We start from the raw sequence: 16,976 nt of genomic DNA on the forward strand, positions 1-16,976 counted from the left end.
ATCTCTTCACCGCAGAGATCATCCTCACAAAAAATCAGCTTATTCCAAAATTTCTAACCCCATCAAAAGTGATTTACAAAAAATGTTTGGCACCAAACTTGGCAAACTTTAGGGTTGCAGAACTGCTCCCATATATATATATATATATATATATATATATATATATATATATATGGGAAATGTTCAGCAACAAACATTTTAGCAAAACATTTTTCAAAACATGGGTTAGAGGTTTTGGAATGGGCTGATTTTTGGTGGAATGATCTCTACGGTGAGGAGATTATCATCATAAAAAATCAGCCCATTCCAAAACCTCTAACCCATGTTTTGTTAAAATGTTTGTTGCTGAACGGGACCCATATATATATAGGGAAATGTTCAGCAACAAACATTTTGGCAAAACATTTTTCAAAATATGGGTTAGAGGTTTTGGAATGGGCTGATTTTTGGTGAGGATGATCTCTACGGTGAGGAGATCATCTTCACCAAAAATCAGCCCATTCCAAAACTTCTAACCCCATCAAAAATGATTTACAAAAAATGGACGGTCCACGATTTTTCAACTTGTAAACTGGGGCTAGAAGTTTTGGAATGGGCTGATTTTTGGTGAGGATGATCTCCTCACCGTAGAGATCATCCTCACCAAAAATCAACCCATTCCAAAATCTCTAACCCATGTTTTGAAAAATGTTTTGCAAAAATGTTTGTCATATATATGGGAGCAGTTCAGCAGCCCCTTATGGTGCCATACATGGTGCCATGCATTTTTTGTAAATTACTTTTGATGGGGTTACAAGTTTTGGAATAGGCTGATTTTTTGTGAGGATGATCTCTACGGTGAAGAGATCATCCTCACCAAAAATCAGCTCATTTTGAAACTTCTAACCCAAGTTTACAAGTTGAAGAATTGTGGACCATCCAATTTTTGTAAATCACTTTTGATGGGGTTAGAAGTTTTGGAATAGGCTGATTTTTTGTGAGGATGATCTCCTCATCATAGAGATCATCCTCACAAAAAATCAGCTCATTCCAAAGCTTGTAGCCTATGTTTTGAAAAATGTGTGGCACCATAATGGGGCTGCTGAATATATATAGGGGGGCATTCAATGGCAAACTTTTTAGCAAAACATTTTTCAAAACATGAGTTAGAGGCTTTGGAATGAGGAGATCATCCTCACCAAAAATCAGCCCATTCCAAAACCTCTAACTCATGTTTTGAAAAATATTTTGCTAAAAAGTTTGCCATTGAACGCTACCCATATATATATATATATATATGGAGAGAGAGAGAGAGCACACCAACCTTTGCTAATGCCACCCCAGATTTGTGCTAATATTTGATGATGTGCAGTTGTGTATCCCGAGGAAAAAGATTATATCCATGCCACATCAGCCGAGTATTGAACGAGTGAAGACTTTCTTGTTAGAAAATCATTATGCTTTGGTGATTTACATATGAATCTGGGTGGTGTTAGCAAGAGTAGATGTGACAAGAGCATCTCTCTCGTTTTATTATCAAAATATTTACAATATACATCTGGACTTGCGATGGACACTAAAATTTCATAACAACGACTTTAGGTTGGTTGAGATCTAGAGATGTCTTTCTCAAAGGATTTTGTAATATCTTCTTAAAATTTTAGAAATCAATGAAAAAATTCGGAAAAAAAAAAATTGGTAGAAAGAAAGAACCAAACAATAAAATTATAAAAGAAGAAGGAATGAAAATATATAAAGAGAAATTACCTTTTATTAGAGCAGAAGAAAAAGAAGAAAGAGGATTTGAGCTTAAAGATTGACACGTCTCACTCTCACATTTATAAACAAAAAGTTATGCCCAAATTAATTTATAAAATGAATAAATTACTATATATATTAATATTTTATCTATAACAAATTATTATAATTATAAACAAGATCAAAGAATCTGAAAAATGATAACTATTGATGATTATGGAGAAAAGTAAATTAACATAGATCAATTATCATTTGTGATTAATAAAATATTTATGTAATTAACACATGTATCTTTTTAGCGTAAATTAATCACACAGATCAATAGTCGTTTATGTGATTAACACAGATCAAAATCAACATAATCAAAGTCAATGGTTGATGATCATTCTAAATTATAAACATAAAAAATCTTACAAAGTTTTGCAATTAATATTGGCTACATAAAGGAACATAAAAATTATGAGGGTAAACCCGACAATTGTTGGTGTCGATCCGTAAACAAATATATATATTAAGGAAAAAAACCATAGAAATCGAGTAGGTTCTAAGTTTCACTACATATACTTAGAATCACATTTTGATCAAAAGCATGTTTTCGTAACGCAATCACTTTTAAAGTGTAGAGTAGAGAGAAACATGAAGCCATAACATGCATAATACTTACTAGGAATAAGAACTAAACTTGGATTCAAAGTGTTCTAAATATTGATTTGTAGCAAAGTAAAATAATCAACCATAACATGCATGATACTTATTAGGATCTAACATGGATTCAGCTAAATTCAGACCCAAAACATGGGTTTGCCAAATATGTAGAGTAACACTCAATTGATAGACAAGTTTATTGATGGAAGAAATAAAATAGCAGGTTTGCTAAATACTCCCAAGGTGCCACCTTAGCTTAGTTGGTAAGGTGTGGGAAGAGTTGATCCCACGACCTAGGTTTAAAATTTGTTAAACCCACTCTTACGCTTACCATTAGCCCTTGCTTGCCTACCCGGAAAAAAAAAAGTTTTCTAAATAATCCTAGAAAACACAATGTAGCGAGTCAATTACTTTGGGGGATAAACATACCTTTCATGGAATATTTCGGGAGCATGATTGGACATGGTTTTTTTTTTTTACAATGACTTTCAACCAATTGATCTTTAAAAATGATATCGGGGATAATTGTAATGAAAGGCAAATGGCTTCCATCATTTCATTAGCTGTAAAAAAAACCCTAGCTTTAACAAACAGATTGAGGATAATTTTTAACTTTATTCTTTTTTCTTATTCTACGTCCCTTTTCAAGAATACTTCTCCAATTTTATTATATTTCTTTTTCTACTCCCTTAACCCAAAGAAGACGTCGTTTTTGGTAAACACAGAGAAATTTTAGTACCCTTATAACATTTAATCTATTTTGTAGTGTTACCTTAAAACAAATTGTAAATAACGGACATTTACTTTTAGGAGAGATTTACCTGACAGACTCAATTGTTGCACTTTTATTACAAAAACTCCCTTGGAGTTCTGACAACTCCAAGGGAACCTTGCTTTATGAAGTTTGTTACCCACCAAATCTCACTTTATCAATTTGGTTATCGACCAAACCCTAGAGTGGGATCTATGTCATAAATTTCTAATTTTTTATAGTTAATTTGTTACTTAATACACCTTTGGAGTAGATTCTAACCACATTAATTTGTGGCATTCAAAAACATGATCATAAAGGTTAAAATTCTAAGAACTTAAAATAATAATAATAATAATTTTCACTTTTGAATTTTAATTTTAAATTTGAGAGTTCGATATCCATCCATTTTCAACATTTACTATCAAAATCAAAAATATATTTTTTATTTTAATTTTTTTCAGTTGAATATGAGTTCTTACATGCAATCAAGAAGTCTTGTTGTTGGATTGCTAATTTGATTGTCCATGTGGGTTTAATGACCCTTTGTAAGATTTAAAATTTTACTAAATTAGTCATGATAGCATGATTCATAAAGTAAAATTTGTCGTGATAACAAACTTGATAAAATAGGGGAGTTTTTGTAATAAGATTACAACCGATACGTCTGCCCAGTAAATCTCTCTGCACATGCCATAAATCTTTTCTATGTGTATCACAAGGCAAATGATCTATAATTTTGTGATGAGGTGTACGGGCCATCTGAAAAAATTAGCATCAGATCATCACTGACTCTTACTTTTAATAAAGAAGGAAACTCTTTAAAGTAATATGTTTTGGACCATTCTTACCATTGGCATGGTGCATCGCTCAAACTTCTTTCGTGTCAAAGACTTTCTGTCTACCAACTTATAAATTATAAACAGAGAGATTTACCCGACAGACCTATCTGTTTCACTTTTATTATAAATATTCCTTTGAAGTTCAGATAATTCCAAAGGAATCTTACTTTATGAAGTTTGTTATCCATCAAATCCTACCTTATAGATTTTGTTATCCGCTAATCCTGGAGTAGGATCACATCATAAAATTCAAATTTATGAGATTAATTTATTATTTAATATACTTGCTAGTGGATTCTAACCACATCAATTTGTGCCATCCTAAAACATGATTTGATGTCACAGGATTATGAAGGATAAAATTTTAGAAACTTAAAAAAAAAATCAGAAAAAAATGAATTAATTTTCAATTTTAAATTTAGGAGTTTGATAGCCATCCATTTTTAATACCAACGATTAACTTCAATTTTTTTTCTTTTTAATATGAGTTTTTCCATGAAATCTAGAAGTTGTGTTCTTGGATTTCTAATTTGTTAATCCATGGGGGTCCAAAGACTGTTAGTAAGATTTTAAAACTTACTAAGTTAGTCATAGTAGCCCAATTCATTAAGTAAGGTTTACTAGGGTAACCAACTTGATAAAGTAAGGGAGTTTTTCTAATAAAATTGCAACAAATAGGTCTGTCCAATAAATCTCACTTATAAATTTTGATTGGACATATTTTATCTATCGGGCTCTTACGAAACTATATCTCTTAATTTATTTCTTATAAATTACGAAACATTTGATTATTAATAATTTTTAGAAATGAATATATTATTTTACATGTATCTTCATCTTAAGTTGCTCAGAGAAATAATATCCACAATAATGATGCTAGTGATAAGACAACAACAACAACGAAGACAATGGCGACAACGAGAATAATAAAAACAATAATGGTGATGGTGATTACGATAATAGTGATGATGATAAAAGTAGTGATGGTGTTGATGATGATGATTATAATAACCAAGACCATGATAATGGTGATATGCTAGTGATGATACTATTTTAAAACTCATTTGAGGCTGAGTAGTACCCTAAATCAACGTTATGACTTTTTAACGACAAACCAAAAGAAGAAGCAGCTACTCCCCTAATGCGATAAGCTCAGGAATTGTGAAAAAACTTGTTAATTAAATTTAAATTTCTAGAATTATGGAGAAGATTCAAAGGTTAAATATGATCTTATCCAATTAGAAGGAAGTTAAATTAGAAAGAAAGACGAAAAGGGAAAGAGATTCGAAGCAAAAAAGAAAAGAAAAACTCTATAGGTATAAATATAAAGTGAATTTGTTTATGAGAAAATTAATTAATTCCAATTGAATTATGATTCAAATTCTAACTTAGGCATTAGAGACTCCTCGGAGTGGAATGTATAGATGGAAGTGGGTGCAAATAGCCATTTGACGTGTGCAAATGGAAAACTCACTGAAAAATGACTTGTCAAAATATGATATAGGTGAATGAGACCAATAGATACTCAAGTCCTACTTAGATCAACTGCAACGCAAATAAGCATATCTGCTAGGCATTTTATTGTGGAGAGTGATTTTGCCTATTTATGGAGTCTTCATTCCAATCATAAAAGTTTAAATGACTCTCTATAAATTCAACTACAGTAAAATATTTCATAACGTACTATCTCGTTTTTTATCATTAATAGTTAAAAAGAGAGAAACTCACTCTTTTCTTTTGTTTATCTGATTTTCTCTATTTTCAAAATATTTCAAAGTAACGAGTCCCAACCCGAGTGCATTGAAGTGATTTTGGATGACTTTAACATTATAAAACTGCAATTAGGAGATGATACATAGCCCGAAACCTTTGGAGTTGCTCTATGAGTTGGAAAGTGGCCAAGTAAGTCACGTGGTTATAAAGTTAGTGATGTAACCAATCACCTTCCCTTATCAACTAATCAAATACTTCCGTGCATGCATCATAACATCACATCTCATGCTAATAATTAAAACATACTTAGAGGACAGAACAACTTTAAGTACAACCATAAACGTGTCTTCAATGGCAGACAAAGTCCTAGTGGTCTTCAGACATGCACGCGTTCATCATCGTACAGAAGTTGATGAGGCTAAAGAAGTGGGCCACCACCACTACCACGTACTCTTGATGTTATCTTTCTGATGTAATATATATTTTTTTTTAACTGTCCCCACTCATCCAAGCCAAAGTAGGTTATAAAACTCGTCGAAAACGATGAATAGGTTGAAATGCTGGTCGCAAATATCTTCTTGGATAATTATAAAAACACTCCATAAATTAATAAGGGCAACCCACATCATAGTTGAATTATTATCTTATATGCATTAAAAATTTTAGTTCGAGCTGATTAATTTGTGGGGTGTTTTTATAATTACTCATCTTCTTATAACGTGATCATGTAAAATGATACCATGTGTTAGTAAATATATATATTTTAATAATAATATGATTTATGGTGCTTTTCGACCATATATCTTGTTCAAAAATTTGAGTCATACCCACTACATAGTCAATGCTCCCGGAATATTTGAGATACCCAAGTACTTTTAAATTGAGGAGATGCTTTCTTGACCTTGGTCTATTTTAATTGACTAATGAAAAATAATGTAAATTACCCTAGTCTTGACAATCTAACTAAAAATATCCTTGATCTTTCTAACCTCTATGGAAATAAAAAATAAAATTACATTCATATTGAACCTCCTAAGATTTTATTTATTTTAACCTTCAAACCTCATTAACAAAATAATTTCTTTTGAAGAAATAGAAGTGGATAAAATTTTGAGTACTAAAGTGAAAGGGGATTTTTTATAATAAGAAGATAATACAAATTGAAAAGGATGGACATAAAATGAAGTTGAATAAGTTAAAAAATAGTTTAGTGTAAAGATAGAAGAGTATGAAGACGACAAAATTTTGAGAGATACCATGCAAGGTTTTATGGCTTAAAGTAGAAGTTGAAGATAAAGGGCATTTAGATTAATTTTCATTAATCTATAAGAAAAGATCAAGGTCAAGGCACACGTCATCAATTTGAAAACATAGGACTATCTCAATATTCAACAAAATGTGAAGGGGTATCAAAAAAATAAAATGAAAAGGCTAGGTGGCAATACTCAACGTACCACCATAGGGAATTAGGTATTTATGGTTTATTATTCAGTTTTTCTCTCAAAATATTTTGAAAATAGGAATTATCGATCTAAGCAAAATTATAATATTCTTGTGAGTTGCAATCGAGAATGGTGTCGTGGGTAACACACGGTGTCTACGTGGCACATTTTGATTGGAGATTTAATAGATTGAGAATTCGAGATTGGTGCAATGTAAAGACAACTTGGTGTTTTAAAATCAAGCCAAGAGTGTGACACGTAGACTCCGTTTTTATTCAATAGGAACGACATACATACCTGATCTTGATTCTATAGAAAATGTTGAATTAACATTACAATTGACATTGATTCTCACTTTGCTGACGTGGATGAATGTACAGAACCATAGATGCTTTTCATCGAGATGCGAGTGCAATGCATTTACGGCTATGTGTGCACCTTCACATGAGTAATGTGAGAATCTATGCCAGTGTTAATGTTATTCTAGTACGACTCTCATTCTATTATTATTCCAAACGCATAGTGCCCTCCACAGAAATGTCACGCATAGAAAGTCGTGCTAGTTTTGTCAAGGTGTTATAGCATTTAGGGTCTTCGAAAAGATACCTCTAAGTTTATCTTGTTAAAGAGAAATTGAAATTAAAAGAATTTTTTAATGATAGATCATGACGATTCAGGTTCTAGTTCAGGTTTGGTTTTAGGGGAGAGGGACCCAGCAGTTGATCAATGAGTGGTGCAACTAGGAACATCAGAGGTTGAATGACCCTCTCGAGTAGCAGGAGATTAGGAGATTCATTAGGAAGAATAACATAAACATTATGGAAATTATGGAAACTAGAGTAAGAGAGATTAGCAAAAGTTACATTGTTAGGGCAGTCTGGTCCGAATGGAAGATGGAGGAGAATTATAGCTATGCTCTTAAGGTCAGAATTTGGGTAGGGTGGGACAACAACAAAGTGAACCTGAGCATGGTTTTCAAGCCATATCACATGATTTTTCTTTAGGGGAAAGTGAAAGAAGGAGTCCAATTAATGTTGACTATTATCTATGCCTCAAATACATACAAGAAATGAAGAGGTTATGGAAAGAGCTGGAGTGTATGGCTGCCTACACTGACATCCCATGGCTAGTGATGGAGATTTCAACATAATAACTTCTGCAAGGGAGAAACTTAGAGGCAAAAGAGCTGCAAATGCTAATGTTAAAGACTTTATGGAATGCCTACAAAACACCAACTTAATGGACTTGAAAGCCAAGGGTTGCCACCTAACCTGGTGTAACAAGTAAGATAACAAAAAAATCCTATTGAAGCTTGATAAGGTGTTAACCAACATAAATTGGGTCGAATCCTCCAACAGCTCCGAAGTTGAATTTTACCCCTCAAGAATATCTGACCACAACCCAATGTCTATTAGATTGGGCAATGGCAACAATATAAGATTAAAACCCTTCAAAATTTTCCACTTTTGGATGGAAGATGAAAAGTTCCAAAAAGTTGTTAAGGTCGGTTGGGAAGAGCCCATAAGAGGCAACACAATGTATAAAGTTGTGTTGAAACTCAAGAGGCTTGAGGCAATCCTCAAAGCTTAGAGTTCCCAACATTTTAACGAGGATAAGAAGATCTCAGAGATCACCTATAAGCAGCTGGAAAGAGTCTAGCAAGCTATCCAAGACCAACCCCTTAACAAGGAGCTTGTTGATGAGGAAAGGAACATTGCCTTTCAATATCAGGAGGTGGCTAAGAAAGAGGAAACATGCCGACAGAAATCCAAGATCAATTGGCTAAAACTTGGAGATTTGAACACCTTTTTCTTCCACAAATCCATGTTAGCTAGAAGTGCTCGCAACATGATTTCCTCAATATAAGACAACAATGGTGTTTAGCTCGACAATGAAGAAGATTTGGAACAAGAAATCCTTAGCTATTACAACAAACTCTATGGAACTTACTATCTCATCGAGATTCAAGACTAGGATATCCAACTCAAGGAGTTAGATGCCTATTCTACTAACATGCTTACTCTTCCTATTGAGAAGAATGAAATTAGAGAAGCCATTTTCTTTAATGGATGGAGATAAGGCCTTTGGCCCTGATAGGTTTGCTGCATACTCCTACCAAAAGTCTTGGAACCTAATTAGCAGAGATATAGTCAATGCCATTCAATTCTACTTCCAGAGGGGGAAGCTGGTCAAAGAAGCCAATGCCATTGCCATTACTCTAGTGCCCAAAATTGGCAGGCCTACATATGTTGATGAGTTTAAACCAATAGCTTACTACAATGTTCTTTATAAATGCCTCTTTAAGATCATAACGAACAAAATCAAAGCACCATCAACAACTTGATCAGCCCCTACCAATCAACCTTCATCAAAGAGAGATCGATCAGAGATAATATCACGTTCTCCCACGAGCTTGTTAGGAACTTCCATAAAGACAGAGAAGCCCCCAAGTGTGTTGCTAAAATTGATCCGAGGAAAGCCTATGACTTAGTCTCTTGGGAGGTAATCACTTATTGCTTGGAGAACATGAAATTCCTTGAGAACTTCATTACATGGATTTGGGACTGCCTGTCCTCCCCCATGTACTCTATCTCACTCAATGGAAACCTCAAAAGTTACTTCCTTGAAAGAAGAGAGATTCGCCTAGGAGACCCACTATCCTTTTACTTATTAGTTATTGTAATGAAGCTTCTCTTTGTCAAACTACTAGACCTCACTAACAAGAGGAAGCTCGAGCTAATGACAAGGTACCAAGAACCCAAAATCAATCACCTTATATTTGTAGAAACCTAATGATATTCTTTAAGGGCAACCTCTCCTTGGTTGAAGCTGTGAATGAGGGACTTGGTTTGACAAAACCTCTGGGCTCAAGATGAATGTGAACAAGAGCAATATATACTACTCTAGTATCAAGGATAGGAAAAAAATGAAGATTACCTTGGAGCTTCAGATAATTGAAGGACATTTTCCTGTCAGATACCTTGGAATTCCTCTTATATCAATAAGGCTAAAGTTATTTGACTACCAACTTCTAATTACCAAGCTTTCTAATAAAATCAATACTTGGAAGGCAAGATTCCTATCATTGGTTGGCCGAATTGAACTAATAAAGTATATTCTTAGCAGCATGCAGGTATTCTGGACTAGTGTGCTTATGCTGCCTAAGTAAGCCCTAAAAAAGTTAGAGAGACTATGCTCTACATTCCTATGGGCAGGGTTTGACATGGGAAACAAAATGCATTGCATCAGTTGGAAGAAGGCAGCGAGGAATAAGAGGTAAGGAGGACAGGGCTTCTATGATCTAACTCTTTAAAATAAAGCTATCATAGCTAGGCAGGTATGAAACATTGCATCAAACAATGAGAGCCTATGGGTTAATTGGATTCAGAGAAACATGATCAAAGAAAGACACTTCTGAACCATTCTCACTTTCATTGAAGCCTCCTAGATGTAAAGGAAAATGCTCCAACACAAGAAAGCTTTTCAAAATCTGGTCTGACACAGAATTAGGGATGGCAGCAAGTCCTACATATGGCATGATCCTTGGAGTTCTGAAGGGATTTTGATGCACAACAGGCAACAAGAAACCAACATAGACTAAGGTTTTAGAGGGAAGCAAAGGTGAGTTCATTGATTCGCCAAAACTCATGGATCCTCCATATGCATCTATTTGCAGGGGGCCCATATGAGACAACATTAGAACCTTGGAGATTGATGGCACTGAAGATGACAAAGTGATATGGAAACCAAATCCGAAAGATGACTTCACATTGAAATCTGCTTACAAAACCTTACTGAAAGTGCCCTCGATTCCTAGGGTGTGCGGATCCGCTTTTGATTTTTGAGGTTTGAGAGTCGCCACCTAGTTATTACGGTCTAGAAACCAAATATTGACTCTACCAATAGATAAGATACTGATCTACAAAGAGAATAGGTCTAGGGATCAGGTTATAGGGTTGGAAGGTGTTAGGCACCAACCTTGCCCAGCAAACGTCGGTCTATACTTTTTTCAAATAATAATACATTGTAAAATAAAACTAAAAATAATAAAAATAATTACCTAACGAATTACGACGATTCTCTCAGTACTGGTAGAGAGTGTCCTTGTATAAGTTTCATTGCTATTCTTCCATTATTGGATCTGTTTCTGATCTCCAAATTGAAGTATATTTCTTCTAGATCTAAGTGTTTTCTAACTTTTAAAAAGAATTTCTTGGTATTTTTGGAGGGTTTCTGAGGGTTTTTTGAGTAAAAGCTAGGGTTTGGATGATAGGTAAGGAGTTATGACTTCAAAATTAAGGTTTGGAGAAGGTTAGGGAGACTTTTTGACTTATTTTTTCTAAGATTTATTTTGACCTGCGAAATTAGGTTGTGGAGGCTTCTATTTATAGATTTTGTTAGGGTTTGACTAGGTCTCCTTTTAGATAAGGTGAATTAGGGTTTTGACTTAAGTTTTGTTTGATTGACTAGGTTTCTTTATATTAGGATTTTAATTAGGGTTTTGACTTAAGTCTTATGAGATTGACTTGATATTTTAAATTAGGTTTTTTAATCTTGCGTACAGTGAAAGAATATATTTTTAATTTCTGGAGAACCCCCCTTGATTATATTTTAATTCTTTAAGCCCTTAAATGGAGGGATCTTTTAATAAATATCAGGGGTTCCATTTAAATAAGTGGACAACCATCAACAATTTTGCCTGAGGGCCTGATTGATTAATTTTCTTGATTCAGATTTTTAAATTAATTTTATTAATATTTTATATTACGTTAATTAATGTTTTATTTATTAATTTTAAAATTTAAATTTTTTTATATTAAAAAATTACTATTTTACCCCCGAAGAGAATTTTTGCGTTTCAAGTAGTTTTTCGATGTTCCGAGATATTTTGGAATCTATTTTTCGTAAGGAATTCGATGGGATTATCGGTTTGTCACTTATAAAAATTTTTGACATGAAATGATTATGAACCCTATGAGGGGTATTTTTGTAATTTTATCGAATTTGGTGAAAATTGGCGAAATAGTTTATTTGGTTTCACTTTGTTATTTTATGTGTTCGAATGGATTTTCCTAAGCGTAAGGAGGGTTCTAAGGATGTTTTGATGTTAGGGGTTTTTTGGTAATTTGATTATTTTTTAGTGATTTTTATTGTAAAGCTTCTTTTTGTCCGCAAAATAATAATTTCTATGTTTTTGGGATTATATTTTCCTAGCGTAGCGTGGTTTTTATAGTTTTGTTGGTTTGAGATGCCTCATCTGAATTTCTGAAACATATCTAGTAACAAATAAAAACATTGGAATATTCATCCATCATTGGGAATCGTTGCAATCGGATTGACGAATTGATTAGTCAGGCGAGTACGAAAATGGGGTGTATACACTTGCAACAAACCAACCCACAAGTCACTTGGCACAAACTTGTTTAGTCCCTAACAACATCAAGAGACATAGTGCTACCTCATGGATTAGACTGGACAAGGGTCTCAAAATCCAAGACAAACTAATGGCCATGGGAATTACCCAACGCTTGAACTGCTATTTTTGCATGAATGTTCCTAAAAACGAAAGCCACACATTCTTTAGATGTGACTATGCCTTTGGGCTGTGGTAGAGACTGTTAAGGAGAAGCAACATCAACAACTCAAACAGGAGACTAGGACTCTGACTGAGCAACCACATCAAGGGGAACTCCCTAAGTTTCCTTATTAAAAATCTCTCTTTTAATGCATTCATACCACATATGGTTGGAAAGATGCATAATGATTTTCAAAAATAGCTTCCTTCCCTCAAATTTGTTGGAAAACTTCATAATTAGCGATGTTATCTTTAAAACTAGAATCATGGATACAGCCATTGAAGACAACGCTGCAAATAGAGATTTTGTGAACTCTTGGAACATCATTACCTAATTCGAGTTAAAAGACGTCATGAGATGCAAATGAACTAAACCTTTTCAAGGCGAATGTGCTCTCAACTTGAATGGCTCCTTCAGAGGTAAAGTCGGGGGAAAAAGATCTATAATTAGATATGACCAAGGAAAAAAAAACATTAAGAGCCTTGGTGGAAACCACACTTGGGGAATCGATTTTGTTCCATAAGTTTCAAGCGATCCTAAAAGGTTTGGACATGACAGATACTCTTCACATTAGATCTCTGAATGTTAGAACGGACTCAAAAACAACTGTTGACTACATCAATGGCCTCAACAAGACCCCTTGGAAAGAAGAGAAGTTGGTCAAAGCCATCAAAACTAGAGTATCATTATTCTACAAGATTGACTTCTCCTTCTGCTTTAGAGAGACAAATCAAGCTACTAATTTCCTAGCTAAGTACCGTACTGCCACTGGTAGCATTAGGTTGGATCCTTTAAGCCTCCCTAGTAGTCTCAAGACCATCACACTTATGAAAGAATGTAAGGGTCTTCTGTGTTTTAGTTGGGGGTCTGCCTAACCCCCCTTTAATTTTTGAAAAAAATAAATAAATAATTCAAAACCTAAATCAAGAGAGCTTCTATTGTCACACCAACTTTTGCTAACACCACCCCAAGATGTGTATTGATTTATATATAAATTGGGGTGGCATTAACAAAAATTAGTGTGACAATAGAATTTGTCAAAATCAATTATGGGTTTTGTTAACATATGCCCTATCGGCGAAAGTTTAAGTGCAATAAATACACATTGGGAATTGAATTTCTTATTAAAAAAAATGCCCACAAAAGATATTTTTATACCAAAAATACCCCCAAATGCTTATTTCCAAGGTGTATTTAGGGCACATGTTAACGAGACTCATCAATTATACATGAGTTTTGTTAAAGTGTGTCCAAAGGGTACATGTTAAGATGTATTAAATACACCTTGAAAATAAGCATTTGAGGGCTTATTTATTTATTTATTATAGAAAAAGTAATTTTTAGGATATTTTTTTTGTAGAAAAATAAAGTTTTGAGGTGAATTTAATGCATTTTAACAAGTGCCCCAAGGGCACATGTAAACAAAACCCATTATATATAATGGTTATAGTTTCTATTTGTTCCAATACCTAATAGCCAAAAAGTGGACTTGGCATATTGTTAATTATTTCAATTTATAATTTTATAAATATAAAGGTTCGGATTCTCTTGGCTCAAAAAATGATGTAAATTCAACATCTAACGATTGCCATTTTATGTGTATCCCAATAATACATATCTTCTGATGGTGATTGTCAATCAGTAGGTTTTGTGTTTACAAGCCTCTAGGGGGTTGGCTCAATGGCAATGTTGGATCGATAAGCGGTAAATGCCTGTAGATCGTGAATTTGATACACTGTATGAGCATTAATTCCTCAGGGGCTACCCGCGAGGGTGCACCCTCACTTACCTGGTGTGTGTGATATGCGAGTGTTGCACGTTCCCCACGACTAGTCCTTGGACAATACCATGGTCTATGGATTTCGGCAAAGCCTAGATACAGGTCCGATTCACTATCAACAGGGATATCCGATTATCCAAAATAAATAAATAAAGAAATAAAGATGTTGTGTTTACACAATCAAGATTATGCACTATTTCCTTAGTTAACTTGAACCCAACCCAAATATAAAACTTAAGATTATTGGTATTTATTTATTTGAAAACCAATCTACTTCAGTTACAAGACCCGGGGGGGTGACATTCTAATGTTTGATATCAATTGAAACCATGGTTTTAAAATTCGATATTTTGTTTCGCTTCGTCTTGGACCCTAGTGATATCAAGTCGACTTGTATGAATCATCTATCTCGTACACTCATACAAGGTAACCCCTTAACTCGATTTACAATTACTTAGTAATCCTATACATTTATATACAAATAATTATAACATTTTTTATGGGTAGACATTATATTTTTTTTTCTGGATGATGGGGGAGTCTTGACTCTAGTCAATTATAACAAGTTCTTTTTTTTTGAAACAATGACGGGCATTGCCAATCTTTATATAAAGAAAATGGGTATTTTATGATGTTCAATAAGTTGATTACTTTTTTCCAAAAATGTTCGTACATTGCCAATCCATGATAATATTATTATTTAGGATAATTTCACAATTTTGGTAGAGCACAAATCAAGGTACTTACTATTTCATTGCAACCATTTCTCTTAAAATGTAATTTTATTTTGATTAAAAATTTTAAAAATATTATCTCTCTCACGTGTATAAATTTAAAATATGTTACTCCCCCTGATATTTATTATGCATATTGTGGAGGTATTTATTTATTTAATCTGTACCAAGCAAGAGTACTTTGGGATGAATATGTACGGCTCTGGATTGCCAAATAGTGTGAATCCTTCTCAAGTCGACAAGTACCAATAGAGTTGGCATCTAACTAAGGAAAGAAGAGGAAAGATAATATACAGTATTTAATGGGTATTCTTGAAAAGGACGAGCGTCTCTTTAGGATTAAGGGGGGGGGGTAAAAGTGAATTTTTTTTTTATGATGTATCATTAAAAGAAATTGAGGTTAAAAGATTAAAAATAATAAAATAATAAAATGAGTTAAAAGAGTAAAAGAGGAATAGTAAATTTAGAGAGAATGAAGAAGAAAGACAGTAAAATGAGTCTCACAAAAATTATAGATGGATGGAATGTTTGTCCTAACCGAATAAAAGATTTCCTCCCATAAAGTGGGCTCGACAATTGTATTTTACAATATAGATGATTTGATTTTGAAAAGAAAATCCAATCAATTATGTACATAGGGCCAATATCTGTCGACATACAATATAACAATGTGTTTTGTCTTATATGGACAAAAAAGTTTGGAATAGGTAGATGGGATTTGGTCAATCGCGTTTCCTATTAGTTTTTATTTTGATGTGTTGTAACTTTGGCCACACCTTTCACTTAATTAATAAAACTCACTTATGAAATATTAAAAAATGATGATTACTCGATTTCTTGTAAAGACTCATAATCTCATATCCATCTCGGTTGACTTTTAAAACCAAGTCCCTATTCATTGTGATTTAAAATTTTTTATTAGTATCGAATTAGACCGTAACCCGATCCAATTTGCATCCCATTTATAACTTTAATTTGCTAGAAATGTTGTGCTAGCTACTCACATTTGTGATTTGTGATATTAAGGCCACCAACCCAAAATTTGTACCAATCTGAACTTGATCAACTTGAGTATGCATTTGTTGTTAATAAATTTCTGTGCTAAGCCGATGAATCAATCATTTGATGCACACGTGCATTGAAAATTATTTAAAATGAAAATTTTAACCATTCAAAAATTCTCTCTACCTACCAATCGCACTTACTTTTGCAATACACATGGCGTCATGCCAATGGTTCATCAACTTAACACAAAAATTTGTTAACAATAAATGCGTACTCATCAACTTGAAGGCATGTGGTCCCAATCATGATTGACAGTTTTGTATTGATTTGTACCAAACACATGCCTTATTTTCAAATTTTCAATGCTCCGAAACATTAAAAAAAAAATTCCACTTTTCAAATTACAAGTATTGAGAAAATCCAAAATTAAGAATATAAGAAATTAAAATATATTTGGTTCGAATTTTTTTTTAAAACGGATTGGGGTACATCCGAATCTGATCCGAAATCCAAATTTTCATATTTTTTCGGATCGAATCTACTGTGACATCGGGTATAATTTGAATCATTGCCAGTCCTAGGCCCAACATGATATTTAACGAACTTATCTAATCCCTGCTGGCGTGTTAAACTGGATTACGGAACAAAATTATTGTCATGAATTAATAATGCAGCTCTAGATAAATTATGAACAAAATTATTGGAGATTTTATTTATTTATTTATTTATTATGACTAATAGATAACGATGA

Source organism: Akebia trifoliata, chromosome 8 (assembly GCF_017979445.1).
Source record: "Akebia trifoliata isolate Shusen 1 chromosome 8, ASM1797944v1, whole genome shotgun sequence".
NCBI lineage: Eukaryota > Viridiplantae > Streptophyta > Magnoliopsida > Ranunculales > Lardizabalaceae > Akebia > Akebia trifoliata.